This window comes from Papio anubis, chromosome X (genome assembly GCF_008728515.1).
Source record: "Papio anubis isolate 15944 chromosome X, Panubis1.0, whole genome shotgun sequence".
NCBI classification, from domain to species: Eukaryota; Metazoa; Chordata; class Mammalia; order Primates; family Cercopithecidae; genus Papio; species Papio anubis.
In genome coordinates, this window is record NC_044996.1 from 89,172,416 (window position 1) to 89,191,021 (window position 18,606).

The 18,606-nt window shown below is 39.1% G+C and overlaps 1 protein-coding gene across 2 annotated transcripts in view; it reads left to right on the forward strand.

The window, feature by feature from the left end:
- The window catches only part of FAAH2 (fatty acid amide hydrolase 2), a 115,710-nt gene that overhangs the window by 21,840 nt on the left and 75,264 nt on the right, over positions 1 to 18,606 (forward strand). The window lies entirely within an intron of this gene.

Here is an 18,606-nt window from a genome sequence, read left to right on the forward strand (position 1 = left end):
ATTCATTACTTGTTATTGGTCTGTTTAGGCTTTCCATTTCTTTCTGGTTCAGTCTTGGGAGGCTGTATGTTTCCAGGAAGTATCCATGTTTTCTAGGTTGTGTTCATTATAGTCTCTGATGATTTTTTGTGTTTGTGATATTGATTGTAACGTCAACTCTATCATTTCTGATTGTGTTTATTTGAGTCAGCTGTCTTCTCAGTTAATCTAGCTGGTAGTCTATCAATTTTGTCTATCCTTTCAAAGAACAAACTTTTAATTTTAGTGATAGTATAATTATTTTAATCTTAATTTCATTTAGTGCTGCTCTGGTGTTTATTTCTTTTATTCTGCTAGCTTTAGGTTTAGTTTTGTTTTTTTTTTTTCTTGTTATTCTAGTTCCTTGAAGTGAAACATTAGGTTGTAGGTTTGAGATTTTTCTCTCTTTTTGATGAAGGCATTTAATGCCATGATTTTTCCTCTTAATACTGCTATTGTTGCATCCCAGGAGTTTTGGTATGTTATGTCTCTATTTTTATTTGTTTCAAAAATATTATTTTATTTCTGCCTTAATTTCATTGTTTACCCAAAAGTCATTCAGGAGCAAGTTGTTTCGTTCCCATGTATTTGTGTTGTTTTGAGAGTTCCTCTTCATATCGATTTCTACATTTATCCCACTATGGTCCAATTAGGTACTTGATATAATTATTATTTTTTCAAGTGTATTGAGCCTTGCTATATGGCCAAGCATGTGGTTAATTTGGGAGAATGTTCTATATGGAGATAAGAAAAATGTATATTCTGTCATTTATATAACATTGTCAAATGTTATGTAAATATCTATGTGGTTCATTTGATCTGGGTTCAAGTTAAGTCCAGAGTTTATTGATTTCCTGCCTTCGTGATCTGTCTAGTATTGTCAGTGAGTTATTTGTGTTTCCCACTATTTTCATATTGCTTTCTATTTTCTTAGGTGTAGTCGTATTTTTTTTTGTATGAATTTGGTCTTCCAGTGTAGCATGCATATATATTTAGGATAGTTACATTTCTCATTATATAATGCCCTTCTTTGTTTTTTGTTTACTTCTGTTCGTTTAAAGAATAGCTCAATTTTCTGTTCCGTGTGTGATACATCTTCTTCCCCCTTTTGCTTTTTGTCTGTAGCCAGTAGGTGGGTGTCTTAGGCAGCAGTTAGTTGGGTCTTGCTTTTCCATCGAATATGCCAGCCTGTATCTTTTAAGTGAAGTATTTAGGCCATTTACATTCAATGTTAGTACTGATATATGAGGTTCTGTTTCTGTCACATTGATGTTAACTATGTGCTTTGTAGTCTCAGTCATGTAATTGCCATATAAGATCTGTAAGTTTTGCTCATGTGCACATGTGACATGTGCTTTTATGATGTCAGTGTCAGTTTTTTGTTTCCATATTTAGTACTCCTTTGAGCATTTCTTGTAGGGCTAGTTCAGTGGTGATGAATTCCCTTACCATTTGCTTATATGGGAAATACTTTACTTCTTTTTCATTTATAAAGCTTAATTGGTGGGATATAAAATTCTTTACCGAGATTTTTTCTTTTTCTTTTTCTTCACAGAGGCTGAAAACAGGCTCTCAATCTCTACTGGCTTGTTAAGTTTCTGCTGAGAAGTCCACTGTTAGACCAGTGGGATTTCAATCATAGGTGATTTGATGATTCTCTGTAGCTGCTTTTTTTTTTTTCTTTGTTTTTATTATTATAGTTTAAGTTCTAGGGTACATGTGCACAGCATGCAAGTTTGTTACGTACATATACGTGTGCCATGTTGGGGTGTTGCACCCATTAACTCGTCATTTACATTATGTATATCTCCTAATGCTATCCCTCCCCTCTTCCCCCACCCCACGACAGTCCCCGGTGTGTGATGTTCCGCTTCCTGTGTCCAAGTGTTCTCATTGTTCAATTCCCACCTGTGAGTGAGAGCATACGGTGTTTGGTTTCCTGTCCTTGTGATAGATTGCTGAGAATGATGGTTTCCAACTTCATCCATGTCCCTACAAAGGACATGAGCTCATCTGTTTTTATGGCTGCATAGTATTCCATGGTGTATATGTGCCACATTTTCTTAATCCAGGCTATCAAAAGTATCTAGAACTAGAAATACCATTTGACCCAGCCATCCCATTACTGGGTATATACCCAAATAATTATAAATCATGCTGCTGTAAATACACATGCACACGTATGTTTATTGCGGCACTATTCACAATAGCAAAGACAGAACCAACCCAAATACCCATGAGTGTAGCTGCTTTTAAGATTTGTTTTTTCACATTGAACTTGGATAATCAGATAATTATATGCCTTGATGATATTAATCTTCTGTAGTATCTCACAGGTGTTCTCAGAATTTCTGGTATCTGGATATCTATAACTCTAACAAGATCAGGAAATGTTTCCTGAATTATTCCATCAAATATGTTTTCCAAACTTCTTACTTTTTCTTCTTCTCCCTCAGGAATGGCCATGCATTGTGGATCTGGTTGCTTTACATAATCTTATATTTCTTGAAGATGTTGTTCATTTTTAAATGTATTATTATTATTATTATTTTTTGCAGTTGCAAGATTTAAGAGAGTGAAAACAGAGCTCCCATAAAACGGGAGGGGACCCAAAGGTGGTTGCCATTGCTGGCTCGAATGTCTGGGTTTCATATCCCGATCATTGTCCCTCCCCTTGTACTTTCAGGCAATAAATAATTCGCTATTTCTTTACCTCCTGTTTTAGCCCAATTAGCATTTTAGTGAGCTCTCTTTACTACGTGACTGGTCAGGTGTGAACTAAGTTGCAAGCCCCGTGTTTAAAGGTGGATGTGGTCACCTTCCCAGCTAGGCTTAGGAATTCTTAATCGGCCTAGGAAATCCAGCTAGTCCTGTCTCTCAGTACTCCCCCCTCAACAGGAAAACCCAAGTGCTGTTGGGGAGGTTGGCTGACGATCGCTCTAACTGCCTCCTGCTGAATTGGGGTGTAGTAAGGGTTGTGCAGTTGAGATTTTCTTGGGGGGTGCCTTGGATGTTATCAACCTCGGAGCATGGGCTAGCAGACTGGTCCAGGAATCCACGGTAGATCTTAGTCATGGACTGCATCTGGGGCTCCATTTGAAGAATGATTTGTAGTTTTATAGCTTTGATTCTGGAAGAGACAACAAGGAGGTTAAAGATAAAGGGATTGAAATGTATGGCCTGCAGTGCAGGGGATTTGTATGGCCTGCAGTGCAGAGGATTATTTCTTTGACACACTTCACAGGCCCCGACTATCTGCTTGATAATTTTGAAAAGGCCTGGTCCAGTAAATAATAATTTGGCCATCTGATGGGTGCTATCAATGCTTAAGTGAAAGGTTTGGTGAAGCGTTTTAAGTAATTTCCATGGGTTAGCTGCAGGCAAAAATATTTTCCCTACTTCGGTGGCTAGTCATCCTGAGGGGAAGAAACTATGTCCTTGTGAGGTTCCCCATTCTATTTCTCCTGCTAAGTACTGGGGCTTAGTTTCCCAGAGGGGATTACCACATACTAGGGGTCCTTCTATAAGCATTTCTTATGGAGGGTCCTGCCTTGCGGCTCTTTTGGCTTCAATATCCGCTTGGCGTTTCCCTTCTATTTCCCTTTCCTTTCCTTTCTGATGACCCCCAGCAGTGTAAGACTACCACCACTTTAGATTTCTGTGCAGCCAATAATAATCTCCTAATGGCTTCCTGATGTTTGATAGGTGTTCTCTCCGAAGTTAGGAATTCCCTTTCCCTCCATATTGCTGCGCGGACATGGAGGACTAGGTAAGCATACTTAGAGTCTGTATATATATTTACCCTTTTTCCTTCTCCTAATTTTAGTGCCTGAGTGAGGGCTATTAGTTCTGCCAGCTGAGCGCTAGTTCCTGGAGTTAGGGGATTATTTTCAAGTATTCCATTATCACTGGCCACTGCATAATCTGACTTTTGAAGTCCTTTTTCTACAAAGAAACTTCCATCAGTGTACAAGTTGAGGTTGGGATCAGTCAAGGGAACCTCTAGAAGGTCCCCTCGAGCAGCGTAGGTTTGAGCAATTACTTGTTGATAGTTATGTTCTGTTTTTTCTTCATTGTCTGGAAGAAATGTGACTCGATTAAGAGTTGCACAAGTGCACAGTCACAGCACTGGTCCTTCTATCAATGAGTATGCCATTCACATCACAAGATGTCCATACAGTAAGATCTCTTCCCTGTGTCATTTTAACTGCTTCAGATACTAAGACTGCTACTACTGCCACTACCCATAAATAATGAGGCCAATCCTTTGCCACTACATCAATTTTCTTGCTCAGGTATGCCACGGGTTACAAACTAGTCCCTCGGACCTGTGTAAGGACTCCTAGAGCTATTCTTGTTTTTTCTGTTACATATAAAGAAAAATCTTGCCCTGTTGGCAAGCGTAACACTGGGGCTTGGGTTAGGGCCTTCTTTAGGGCCTGGAAAACTGCTTCTGCTTCAGTTGTCCATCTTACTAAATGGTATTGGCTTTCAGAGTTTTCTTGATTCGTGTATATAATGGCCTGGCTATTTTCTGTACTGGGAATCCATATTTGGCAGACGCCGGTTATACCAAGGAACCCTCTTAGTTGCTTTAGGGTTTTGGGATGAGGATAAGCCAGTACAGGCTGGATACATTTGTCACTGAGGGCCCTGGTGCCTATGGATAATTTTAGCCCTAAGTATTTAACCTGCTGTGAGAAGAGCTGAGCCTTTGGTTTGGAAACCTTGTAGCCACAGGTGGTGAGGGAATTTAAGAGCACTTGGGTGGGACTGGGTGCAGTGGCTCACGCCTGCAATCCCAGCAACCTGGGAGGAACAAGGCAGGCAGATCACAAGGTCAGGAGATTAAGACCATCCTGGTCAACACGGCAAAACCTTGTCTCTACCAAAAATACAAAAAAATTAGCCGGGTGTGCTGGCGGGTGCCTGCAGTCCCAGCCACTTGGGAGACTGAGGCAGGAGAATGGTGTGAACCCAGGAGGCGGAGCCTGCAGTGAGCTGAGATCACACCCCTGCACTCCAGCCTGGGCGACAGAGTGAGATTCTGTCTCAAAAAAAGATAATAATAAATAAATTGTGTGTGTGTGTGTGTGTGTGTGTGTGTGTGTGTGTGTGTGTATAGAGCGCTTGGGTGGCTTGATGGCACAAGGTTTCTGAATGGGTGGCTAAAAGTAAATCATCCACATACCAAATGACAAGAATTTCCAGGTATGAGAACTGGCTCAAGTCTTGAGTTAATGCCTAGCCACATAGATGGGGTCTATCTCTGAACCCTTGGGGTAAAACAGTCCAGGTGAGTTGAGACGTTGGGTTTGAAGGATCTTCAAAGGCAAACAAGAATTGAGAGTCAGGATATACAGGGATGCAGAAAGAGGCATCCTTAAGGTCCAGGACTGTAAACCACTCTGCTTCCTCTGGTATTTGGGAAAGCAGAGCATAAGGGTTAGGTACAGCTGGATATAGAGCGACAACGGCCTCATTGATAATCCTGAGATCTTGCCCTAACCTCCACTGTCTGTTGGGTTTCTGTACTCCTAAAATTGGAGTATTGCAGGTACTACTGCATGGTTTTACTAGACCTTGGGCTTTTAGGTCCTTAACAATCTTTTGGAGTCCTTGTTGGGCCTCGGGTCTAAGGGGGTACTGCCTTTGGTAGGAAAAGGAGGTGGAATCCTTTAGTCTAACTTGAACAGGACGGGCATTCTTTGCTCGTTCATAGTGTCCTTCTGTTGCCCAGACTTCAGGATTAATTTCTTCCTCAAGCAGGGGACAACAAACGGGTGTTCCTTCTCCTATGTTCAGGTGTATAATGACCCCTGCTTTTGCTAGAATGTCTCTCCCTAACAAGGGAGTGGGGCTTTCAGGCATAATTAGAAAAGTGTGTGAAAAGGGTAAAGTTCCCCAATCACAACTTAGTGGCTGGGAGAAGTATCTAGTGACTGGCTGTCCTAGGACCCCTCGGATAGTGACAGATCTGGAGGACAGTTGTCCAGGACAGGAGAGTAAGACTGAGAAGGCTGTGCCAATGTCCAGGAGACAGTTAACCTCCTGGTCCTCAATGGTCAAGCATACCCGGGGCTGTGTGAGGGTGATGGCATGGGCTGGTGCTTGCCCTGGGTACCTTCAGTCCTGCTGCTGGATCATCTGCTTAGTGGTTTCTGACTCAGAGGACCTTCGTCCCCTGGGGCAGTGGGCCTTCCAGTGATTCCCTTGACATAAGGGGCATGGACAAGGGGGTGGCTTATTTCTACTTGGACAATCTTTTTTAAAGTGTCCTTGTAGACCACACTGGAAACAAGCTCTATTAGGCATTCAATTTGCCCAGACTTTCCGTGTTCCAAAGCCTCCAAATTCCACTTGCCTGAGGGCCACGACTAAAGCGGTGGCCTTTTTCTTATTTCATTTGTCCCATTCCGCCTGCTTCTCCTGATTTCTGTTATAAAAAGCTGAGGTTGCCAAGTTCAATCGAGTTTCTAAGTTTTTCTCCAGGCCTAAGGCAGACTTTTTAAGGTTTTTTTCTAATGTCTGCAGCTGACTTAGTGATAAACTTATCCTTTAATATTAGTTGGACTTCAATGGAGTCAGGTGACAGAGAAGTATGCTTCCTCAGTGCCTCCCAATTATTGAATACCCATTGTGTTTTTTTCTCAACCACCTCGGAGGAACCATCTATTGTCCTGTCCTGAAGGGAGTTCCTGCTAGGTCTGGTCAGACCTTTGTATGGTAATTAAGATTTAAATCACCCGTTAGGAAACCTGCTGGGTTAAGGGAATTTTCAGTGGTTAATGTTAAATTATCTTTCTCTAACAGAATAGCCCCATACTTTAAGATTTTTTTAGTTAGTAAGCTACCTTTTTGCTTTTTTGACATAGGATAGTTCTGAACTAGTGAGGTGTGCTCACAATGAGGTTTCCTCTAAAGGCTAACTTTCTACTTTCTTCTGTTAGCAAAACAGTTGCTGCTACAGATTGAATGCATTTGGGCCATCAGCAGGTTCCTGGGTTAAAGATTTTTTTATAGGAAGGTTACTGGTTGTCAGTGGCCTCAGTGCTTTTGGGCTATGCCCTTGTTTACACTGACAACAAAGTTATAGGGTCATGGAGAAAACCTTCAGTTATCAATTATAGGTTTTAAATTCACCCTGGCTTTTAAAGAAATAGGGTACACTGTTTTGTTCTTTACTACTTCTGTCTTTCTCTTTCTTTCTCCTTTCTGTCTTTGTAGATGGATTTTGGAAACACAGTGAAAGGACGTTCACTTCTTGCCCCCATTTGCCACTATAGGAATATGTGCCTCCCTTTTATTTACTCAATTTGCTTTCATCCTGATCTATTATGTTGTTGTAGACCCAGTTCCAGTTGTTAAAGTACTGGGTTATCAGTTCTAAGGCCCTGTCAAGGGTGGTGGAGAACAGGTCCCACACAACTGCTCATGTCAAGAGCTAAATTGTATGCCTAAATTGGGAGGGACACCAGGGACAAGACTCCCTGGGTTCATAGCCTAGGGGCCTAAGGATGCAGCGTAGAGCTTCCTTAGATCCCTTTGGAGATACAACCTGCTCTAATACTTGGGAGAGGAAGTGAAAGTCTGAAGCATTAGTATCTAGGAGGCAGGGATTGGAGGAAGTAGATTCAGAGGTAAGGAGAATTTGGGGCTTCTCTTTCAAGAAAGTCATGGTCAGGACCCAGGAGGTTTGGGTCAGAAGGAAAGGTAGGGGCGCACTCATGGGCGACTGTTGAGTAGAGACTTCTGACTGTGCCATGATCTCAACTGGCTAATGCTGGGAGTTCGGGATGATTGGCTTTCTGCCTCTAGTCAGCCCTCAGCTTTCCCAGGAAAATTGAAAGCAGAAGCTGGTTCCAGGCAGACCAACACTCCCAACCCAGAAGGGTTGGGGGTTGTTAGAAAGCCCTCTCCCAGACAGCCCCACACTTGAGCCTTAAGCCCAGCAGCCACGCTAATCATTTTTAACTGGCTGACAGGTGCCTGGCATTTTCCTCCAGTTATAAGGAAGGATAGGACAGAATAGCAAGTGAAAGTGGTCCAATATTACTCACCACTTTGGAGGTCCCTTCATGGTCGCCAAATGTTACTGGGGGGCTCCTTGCTCCTAGAACTCCCAAGATGGTGGTGGGCCGCTTCCAAGATTGTGGAAAGCCTCATGTTCTCTCACCTGGGATTCTTGGCCTCATGGATTCCAAGGAATGGAATCTTGCACCATGCAGTGAGTGTTATACCTCTAATAGAAGCTGTGGGTCATAGAAGAGAACCGTGGAACCCTGCAACTAGTGTTCAGCTTGATTAGGACAAACCCAGGCACTTAGCCATGCAGGAACAATGGTGAGCCTTTAGCCCAATCGGGAGTGGCAATGGGCACCTCTCTGGATCAGGAGCACAGCAGACACCCTGCCAGCTCCAGAGGGGTGGAAATCAGTGGCGGGTCTGTGATGGTGGCAAACAGCAGGGGTGAATGGTGAGCGAAAGCTAAACTCCAGCCATAACAAACACGGACCAGAAGAGTGTGCAGTTGCAAGATTTAATAGAGTGAAAACAGAGCTCCCATAAAATGGGAGGGGACCCAAAGGGGGTTGCAAGATTTAATAGGGTGAAAACAGAGCTCCCATAAAATGGGAGGGGACCCAAAGGGGGTTGCCCCATTTTTAAATTTTTTTAAATTTTTTCTCTGTGTTAATTTAAAAGAACAGTCTTCAAGTTCTGAAATTCTTTCTTCTACCTCATCTACTATGTTGTTAAAGTTTTCAACTGTATTTTGTAATTCATTTAGTGACTTTTTAATATTCAGAAGATCTGTTTTTTCAATACATTTGTCTCATCTTTCCTATCCTGAATTTTTAAAATGTATTTATGTTGGTTTTCAACATTCTTTTGAATCTAATTGAACTACCTTACAATCTATATTTTCAATTCTTTATCTGTAATTTCAAAATGTTCATTTTGGTTAGGATCCATTACTATGGAGATATTGATGTCCTTCAGGGATGTCAAAACTCCCTTATTGCACTGCCAGAGTTCTTGCACTGGTTCCTTCTCATTTGAAGAAGCTGTCACTTCTTAGTTTTGAAATTGGGATTGTATAGATAAAAATTCCTCAGTGGTATGATTGTAATGGATGTCCTGTATAATCTTTTGGCTCCATCTCTGGGTGCTTTCAAGGTGCCCACAGGGCTCTGTATGAGTTATTTGGCTATATATAATTTTTGTGTTGTGGCTTTCTCAAATGCTGCTTATTGTAGTGATGCATTGGCCATATGATCTGGCACACTATCTTCTGTGAGCTGGGAGTGCAGAGCTCTCAGAAAGTTTATCTTGCACCTTCGCACTATGATGTGTCAGCAGGTTTTTATTTGGTGGCAAGTTTGGTCTACAGTAGAGTAGGGGATGCCTAAGACACAGCTTACCCTGGGGTACTCTAATGAAGTATGGAAACATCCACCCTGATGGGAGTGGTGGAGGGAGTGTTTGGTTTGATATGCTGAGAACTTACGGGAGGGGTCTGCACCAGCAACTTGTCCTGGACAGGGAGGAACATAGTCTGCTTCCCTATAATGCCCCTGACACAGGGATCATAACCTTCAGTTCAGATAGATGCTGTCCTTTATCTCTAGTCCACAATGTGACTGAGGCCTGCAGGAAACGCCCATCTGCCAGCTTCTGCCAAAATTGCCTTTGGGCAGACATCTTCCTGCAGCCCAAAACATACAGCTCTGTGGCTGCTCTGCACTCTGTGGCAGGGATGCTACCACTCTGTGTAGAGAGAGGAAGATGAACCCCAGTCATTGTTTGAGCTCAGGAGGTAGGCACACATTCAGTGTGGATGGAGCCGCTATTAAAAGTGCTAGAAAAGCTACCACAAAGTGCACTTGCACCAGCCCCCAGTGGGAAAATCCTTGGCTGCGTCTGCGGCAATAGATGGGGTAGCAGGAGGCAATCTCCTCTCTACATTTGTTGCCAGTCACTAGTGCATCCACTGAGACAGAACCATACTCTCTCCTGCATTGGAGATCAGCATTGTACCTGTGTTTCCTTTGTTGCAAGGGGTGCTTTGGAGGACTCTGCTTACCATTCCCATAATGGTGGCTCATGCCAAAGGCTAGATCTCTAGGGATCCTGCAGTTCCCTAGAGATCTAATCATCCTCTTATTTGTTGAAGTCAAAGCAGATTCTGGGATATGTTTGCAGGATATCTGTTGATGCAGTGAAATAAGAGCTGAGATTCCATGGGCAGGATGGTGGCTTATACTGGGTGCAAAACCTTTATGACACCTTCCACCTGAATTTGGGTTGAAGAATCATGTGAGTACAACTGCAGGAGCTCACCAACCAGTGTTCTGCCCCCAGGAAGTTCCCAAATAACCATTGAGAGTGTTACTCAGGCTCATGAGGGCAGAGGAACTTTCCAACAATTTGTTGGTCAGCAGTCTTTTGCAGGGCTGAGGGAAGCAAAGAAATACCCTACCTAACCTGTCCATGGAACTCCAAGCTTTTTGGGGGCCAATCTCTGCCAGATTTTTGCTGCCTTTCTTTTCTGTACCCCAACTTATTATATACCTCTCTGAGAGTTTTTGGCACTCTTCCCTCAGCTTTCCACTCGGGGTGACTGCTCACCCATAACTTTGATCTCTTTTGTAAGGAGAACTGGCATTTGACATCTCTAGTCAGTCATCTAATGGGAAGCCTGGAAGGGGTTCACATTGGAGAAGCTGCTCCCAACTCGAATCAGAAAGATGCTAATTTCCTGGTCTGAGAACTGGCGAGTCTTATGTTTAAATATTCAATCCATTTTGAGATGATTTTTGTGTATGGTTTAAGATAAGGGATTAATTTCATTCTTTTGCAAATGGATATCCAGGTTTCATAAAATAACTTATTGAAGAGATTGTTCTTTCTTCACTCTGTATTCTTGTTACTTTTGTCAAAAGTTTTTTGACTTTATATGCATGGGTTTAGTTTTATTTGCTTTCTATTCTATTCAATCAGGCAATGTGTCTGTTTTTATGCCAGTACCATACTGTTTTGATTACGATAGCTTTGTAATGTAACTTTAAATTAGGAAGTGTGATGCTTCCATATTATTATTATTATTATTATTATTTTGATAAAGATTGCTTAGGCTATTCATGGCTTTTTTTTAGCTCCATACAAATTTTAGGATTATCTTTTCTATTTATGTAAGAAAATGTCATTTGAATTTTGATAGGAATTGCATTGAGTGTAGGTCTGGTTGGTTCATATGAAGATATTAACAATATTAACTTTTCCAATCTGTGAACATGGAATGTCTCTCCATTCTTTTCTGCTTATTTTATTTTTTTATCAATGTTTTATAATTATTAGTGTACAGACTTTCTCCTCTTGGTTGAACTTACACCTGAGTATTTTAATCGTTTTAATGCTGTTGTAAATTAGATTATTTTCTGATTTATTTCTAACATTTTATGTGAAATATTAGGATTTTTATGTATGAGAGCATGTCATTTGCAAACAGACAATTTCATGTTTTCCTTTCCAATTTGCATGCTATTTATTTATTTATTTATTGCCTCATTGCTCTAGGACTTCCAGTAACATGTTCAATAGAAATAGCCATAGTGAACACCTTTGTCTTATTCCTTATGAGGAAAAACTCTCAGCTTTTCACCATTAAGTTTGATGATAGCTGTGGGCTTGTGATATATGACCTTGATTGTGTTGAGGTACATTTCTTCTGTACTTAATTTGTTGAGAGCTTTTATCATAAAAAATAATGTTGAATTTTGTCAAGTGTATTTTTCTTTACATCTAATGAAATGATACTGTGATTTTTATCCTTCATTCTGGTAATGTGGTGTATCATGTTTATTGATTTTCATATGCAGACTTGTGTCCCTTAACCATTGTGATACATTTGTAGAAATGCATTGTTAGACAATTTTGTTATTGTGTGAACAATATGGAGTGTAATTATAGAAGCATAGATGGTATAGCCTACTACAAACCTTGGTTATATAGTATAATCTATAGTTCCTAGAATACTAACATGGACAGCATGTTACTGTACTGAAAATTGTAGGCAATTTTAACACAATGGTAAGTATGTGCTTATCCAAACATATATAAACATAGAAATATTACTGGTATTATAATATTATGTGATCAACATTGTAAATATGGTTATTATTGACCAAAACATCATATGCAGCACATTGTTGTATTAAAACATCTATTCATCCCAGGGAAAATTCTCAATTAATTGTTTTGTATTATCCTTTTAACATGCTGTTGAATGAGGTTTTCTGGTGTTATATTGAAGATTTTTATATTTATGTTAATCTCAGATATTTACCTATAATTTTCTTTTTTTATCTGGCTTTGATATCGGCGTAATTCTGGAATTGTAGAATGGGTCTGTAATTTTTTCCTCCTCTTTGACTTTTCTGAAGAGTTTGAAGATTGCCATTGATTTTTCTTTAAATCATTGGTAAAATTCATTAGTGAAGCCATCAGGTCCTGGGCTTCTTTTTTTTGGGAGAATTGATTACTTATTTACTCTTTTTATTCATGATTGGCGTGTTCAGACTTTCAGTTTATTAATGATGCAGCCTTTGTAGTTTTTATGGTGTAGGTTCTATGTTTCTAGGAAATTGTTTATTTCTTATAGGTTATCCAATCTGTTGGCATATAATTGTTTATATTAGTCTCTTACAATTTTTATACTTCTGCGTTACCACTTGCTATGTCCACTTATTTTTTATTTTATTTATTTGAGTCTTTTCTCTATTTTCTTAGGTAGTCCAGCTAATGTTTTGTCAATGTTCTTCATTTTTAAAAAAAATATTAGTTTTTCTATTTTATTTGCGTAGATGTGTTTATAGTATTCTCTGATGGTAGATTGTATTTCTGTGGGGTCGGTGGTGATATCCCCTTTATCATTTTTTATTGCGTCTATTTGATTCTTCTCTCTTTTCTTCTTTATTAGTCTTGCTAGCGGTCTGTCAATTTTGTTGATCTTTTCAAAAAACCAACTCCTGGATTCATTGATTCTTTGGAGGGTTTTTTGTGTCTCTATCTCCTTCAGTTCTGCTCTGATCTTAGTTATTTCTTGCCTTCTGCTAGGTTTTGAATGTGTTTGCTCTTGCTTCTCTAGTTCTTTTAATTGTGATGTGAGAGTGTCAATTTTAGATCTTTCCTGCTTTCTCTTGTGGGCATTTAGTGCTATAAATTTCCCTCTACACACTGCTTTAAATGTGTCCCAGAGATTCTGGTATGTTGTATCTTTGTTCTCATTGGTTTCAAAGAACATCCTTATTTCTGCCTTCATTTCGTTATGTACCCAGTAGTCATTCAGGAGCAGATTGTTCAGTTTCCATGTAGTTGAGCGGTTTTGATTGAGTTTCTTAGTCCTGACTTCTAGTTTGATGGCACTGTGGTCTGAGAGACAGTTTGTTATAATTTCTGTTCTTGTACATTTGCTGAGGAGTGCTTTAATTCCAATTACGTGGTCGATTTTGGAATAAGTGCGATGTGGTGCTGTGAAGAATGTATATTCTGTTGATTTGGGGTGGAGAGTTCTATAGATGTCTATTAGGTCTGCTTGCTGCAGAGCTGAGTTCAATTCCTGGATATCCTTGTTAACTTTCTGTCTCGTTGGTCTGTCTAATGTTGACAATGGAGTGTTGAAGTCTCCCATTATTATTGTATTGGAGTCTAAGTCTCTTTGTAAGTCTCTAAGGACTTGTTTTATGAATCTGGTGCCTCCTGTATTGGTGCATATCTATTTAGGATAGCAGCCTTCTGCTGAATTGACTTTTACCATTGGCGTAATGGCCTTCTTGTCTCTCTTTTGATCTTGATGGTTTAAAGTCTGTTTTATCAGAGACTAGGATTGCAACCCCTGATTTTTTGTTCTCCATTTTGCTTGGTAAATCTTCCTCCATCCCTATTTTGAGCCTATGTATGTCCCTGCATGTGAGATGGGTCTCTGAATACAGCAGCCTGATGGGTCTTGACTCTTATCCAGTTTGCCAGTCTGTGTCTTTTTATCTGGCATTTAGTCCACTTACATTTAAGGTTATTGTTTATGTGTGGAACTTGATCCTGCCATTATGATATTAACTGGTTATTTTGCTCGTTAGTTGATGCAGTTTCTCTTCCTGTTTCCCGATGGTCTTTACATTTTGGCATGTTTTTGCAATGGCTGGTACCGGTTGTTCCTTTCCATGTTGAGTGCTTCCTTCCAGGGTCTCTTGTAAGGCAGTACTAATGGTGGTGACAAAATCTCTAAGCATTTGCTTATCTGTAAAGGATTTTATTTCTCCTTCACTTATGAAACTTAGTTTGACTGGATATGAAATTCTGGGTTTAAAATCTTTCTTCCTGAGAGATGAATAGGATGTTTTAATACAACAATGCTGCATATGATGTTTCTGTCAATAATAAACCATATTTATGATGTTGATCAAGGCACATTATAATACTGTAATATTTCTATGTTTATATATGTTTCTGATGAACACAAGACTAAACCATACATGCTGAACTCGACAGACCAATAGCAGGCTCTTGAAATTCGAGGCAAATAATTAATAGCCTACCAACCAAAAAAGTCCAGGACCAGATGGATTCACAGCTGAATTCTACCAATAGCGGTACAAGTGAGGAGCTGGTACCGTTCCTTCTGTTCATTCCAATCAATAGAAAAGAGAGAATACTCCCTAACTCATTTTATGAGGCCAACATCATCCTGGATACCAAGCCTGGCAGAGACACAACAAAAAAGAGAATTTTAGAATTGGGGCCATCCCTGATGAACATCGATGCAAAAAATCCTCAATAAAATACTGGAAACCGGATTCAGCAGCATATCAACAGTTTATCCACCATGATCATGGGCTTCATCCCTCGGATGCAAGTATTGGTTCAACATTCGAAAATCAATAAACAATCCAGCATATAAACAGAACCAAAGACAAAACCACATGATTATCTCATTAGATGCAGAAAAGGCTTTGACAAAATTCAACAGCCCTTCCATGCTAAAAAACGTACCACAATCTGGTATTACGAACGCACTCAAAATAATAAGAGCTATTTATGACAAAGCCACAGCCAATATCATACTGAATGGGCAAAACTGGAAAAATTCCTTGAAAATCGGCATTAACAGGATGCCCTCTCACCACTCCTATTCAACACAGTGTTGGAAGTTCTGGCTAGGTAACTTCAGGCAAGAGAAAGAAATCAAGAGTATTCAGTTAGGAAAAGAAGAAGTCAAATTGTCCCTCTTTGCAGCTCTTTGCAGATGTATATGATTGTATATTTAGAAATCCCATTGTCTCAGCCCAAAATCTCCTTTTAAGCTGATAAGCAACTTCAGCAAAGTCTCAGGATACAAAATGAATGTGCAAAAATCACAAGCATTCTGATACATCAGTAACAGACAAACAGAGAGCCAAATCATGAATGAACTTCCATTCACAATTGCTTCAAAGAGAATAAAAATACCTAAGAATCCAACTTACAAGGGATATAAAGGACCTCTCTTCAAGGAGAACTACAAACCACTGCTCAGTGAAATAAAAGAGAATACTTCGTAAAACAAAATGGAAGAACATACCATGCCTATGGATAGGAAGAATCAATATCGAAATGGCCATACTGCCTGCTGTAATTTAGAGATTCAATGCCATCCCCATCAAGCTACCAACGAGTTTCACAGAATTGGAAAAACTGCTTTAAAGTTCATATGGATCAAAAGAGCCCAAGATCTCCAAGACAACTTCAAGCCAAAAGAACAAAGCTGAGGCATCACACTACCTGACTTCAAACTATACTACAAGGCTACAAGGCACCAAAACAGCATGGTACTGGTACCAAACAGAGATATAGACCATTGAACAGAACAGAGTCCTCAGGAAATAATATCACACATCTACAGTCATCTGATCGTTGACAAACCTGGAGAGAACAAGAAATGGGGGAAAGGATTCTATGTAATAAATGGTGCTGGGAAAAATTGACTAGCCATAAGTAGAAAGCTGAAACTGGATCCTTTCCTTACTCCTTATACGAAAATTAATTCAAGATGGATTAAAGATCTTAAATGTTAGACCTAATACTCATAAAAGCCCTAGAGGAAAACCTAGGTAGCAAATTCATTCAGGACATAGGCATGGGCAAAGACTTCATATCTAAAACACCAAAAGCAACGGCAGCAAAAAGCCTAAATTGACAAATGGGATCTCATTAAACTAAAGAGCTTCTGCACAGCAAAAGAAACTACCATCAGAGTGAACAGGCAACCTACAGAATGGGAGACAATTTTGCCGCCATCTACTCATCTGACAAAGGGCTAATATCCAGAACCTACAAAGGACTCGCTAAACAAATTTACAAGAAAAAAAAACAAACAACCCCATCGAAAAGTGGGCAAAGGATATGAACAGACATTTCTCAAAAGAAGACATATCCATACAGCCAACAGGACACATGAAAAATGCTCATCATCACTGGCCATCAGAGAAATGCAAATCAAAACCACAATGAGATACCTTCATCTCACACCAGTTAGGAATGGCGCATCATAAAAAGTGAGAAACAACAGGTGCTGGAGAGGATGTGGAGAAATAGAATCACTTTTTACAATTGCTGGTGGATTGAAACCAGTTCAAACTACTATGGAAAATAGTATGATACATTCTCAAAGATCTAGAACTAGATGTACCATATGACCCAGCCATCCCATTACTGGGTATATACCAAAGGATTATAAATCATGCTGCTACAATGACACATGCACAATGCATGTTTATTAAGTGCATCTATTCACAATTAGCAAAGAGACTTGAATCAACCCAAATGTCCATCAGTGACAGACTGATTAAGAAAAATGCATTACAGGACACCATGGAATACTACAAGCCATAAAATGGATGAGTTTGTGTCAGTTTTAGGGACATGGATGCAGCTGGAAACCATCATTCTCAGCAAACTATCACAAGAACAGAAAACCAAACACCGCGATGTTCTCACTCATAGGTGGGAACTGAACAATGAGAGATCACTTGACTTCCTGTAAGGAACATCACACACCAGGTCCTATCATGAGTAAGTATGGGGAAGGATTGCATTGTATTATACCTGATGTAAATGACGAGTTGATGGGTGCTGATGGAGCTGATGGTGCAGCACAGCAACATGTCACAAGTATACATATGTAACAAACCTGCATCGCTATGCACATGTACCCTAGAACTTAAAGTATAATAATAAAAATAATAAAATAATAAAATAAAATACAAAAGCTAAAAAATATATGTATTAGTTTTGTTCCGTATTTCATTATTTCTACTCTGATATTTATTTTCTTCCTTATGTTTACTTTGGGCTTATTTTGTCTTCTTTTGTAGTTTCCTGAATTGTGATGTTAGGTTTTTTATGTGTATTCTTTCCTTTATCCTAATGTAGATATTTATTGCCATAAGTGCTTCCTTAGAACAGTTTTTGCTGCAACTCCTAATATTTGGTATATTGTGTTTTCATTTTCATTTGTCCAAGGTTTTTAAAAATTTCCTTTTGATTTATTAATTGACCTTTTTTCAGAAGGACATTTATTTCTAAATAATCGAGAGTTTTCTAATTTTCTGAATTGATTTTTAGTTTCATAACATTGTGGCTGAAATTATGCTTCATGTGATTTTGATGTTGTTAAATTTGGTAAGACTTGCATTGAGGCCTAACAAATTGTCTGTCTTGGAAAATATTCCATGAGCACTTGAGAAGAATGTATATTCTGCTACTGTTAGATGGAATATTCTTTATATTCCATTTGAGTCGATTTGTTCTCAAGTGTAGTTTAAGTCCAGTATTTCCTTCTTGATATTCTGTCCAGATGATCTATACATTGTTGAAAGTAGAGTGTTCAAGTATCATACAATTATTTTGTTACTGTCTTCACATCTATTATAATTTGCTTTATATAGCTATATATATCTCATCAACATTGGATCATATAACTATATAAAGCAAATTGCAATATCATCTTGAATAATAGACTGTTTTATCATTATATAGTAAATTTCTTTGTCTCTTGTGGCAATTTTTGACTTAAACTGTATTTTGTCTAAGTGTAGCCACCTCTCTTCCTTCTTGTTACTACAATTTGCATGGAATATATTTTTCTATCTCTTTATTTTCATCCTATTTTGCTGTAAAGCTTAAGTGAATCTCTTGTAGGCAGCATGTTATAGTTGGATCTTGTTTATGAGTTTGTTTTTGTTCCTGTGCAGCCACTATACATTTTTGTTGACTAATTTTTTCTTCTTAATTATTGATGGGTATGGGCTTACTATTCCCATTTTATTCATTGTTTTCTAATGTTTTAGTTTCTTCTTCCTTTTTTTTTATTCCTTTGTGATTTGATGTGTTTTTGTATTGGAATGCTTTGATTCTTTTATCTTTTTGTATGTGTGTGACCACTAAAGGTTTTTTTCTTTGTTATTATATTGAGGCTTATATAAAACATCTTATAACAGTCTGTTTTAAGTTTATAACATGTTAATCTTAATGACATGCAGAAACTATATACTT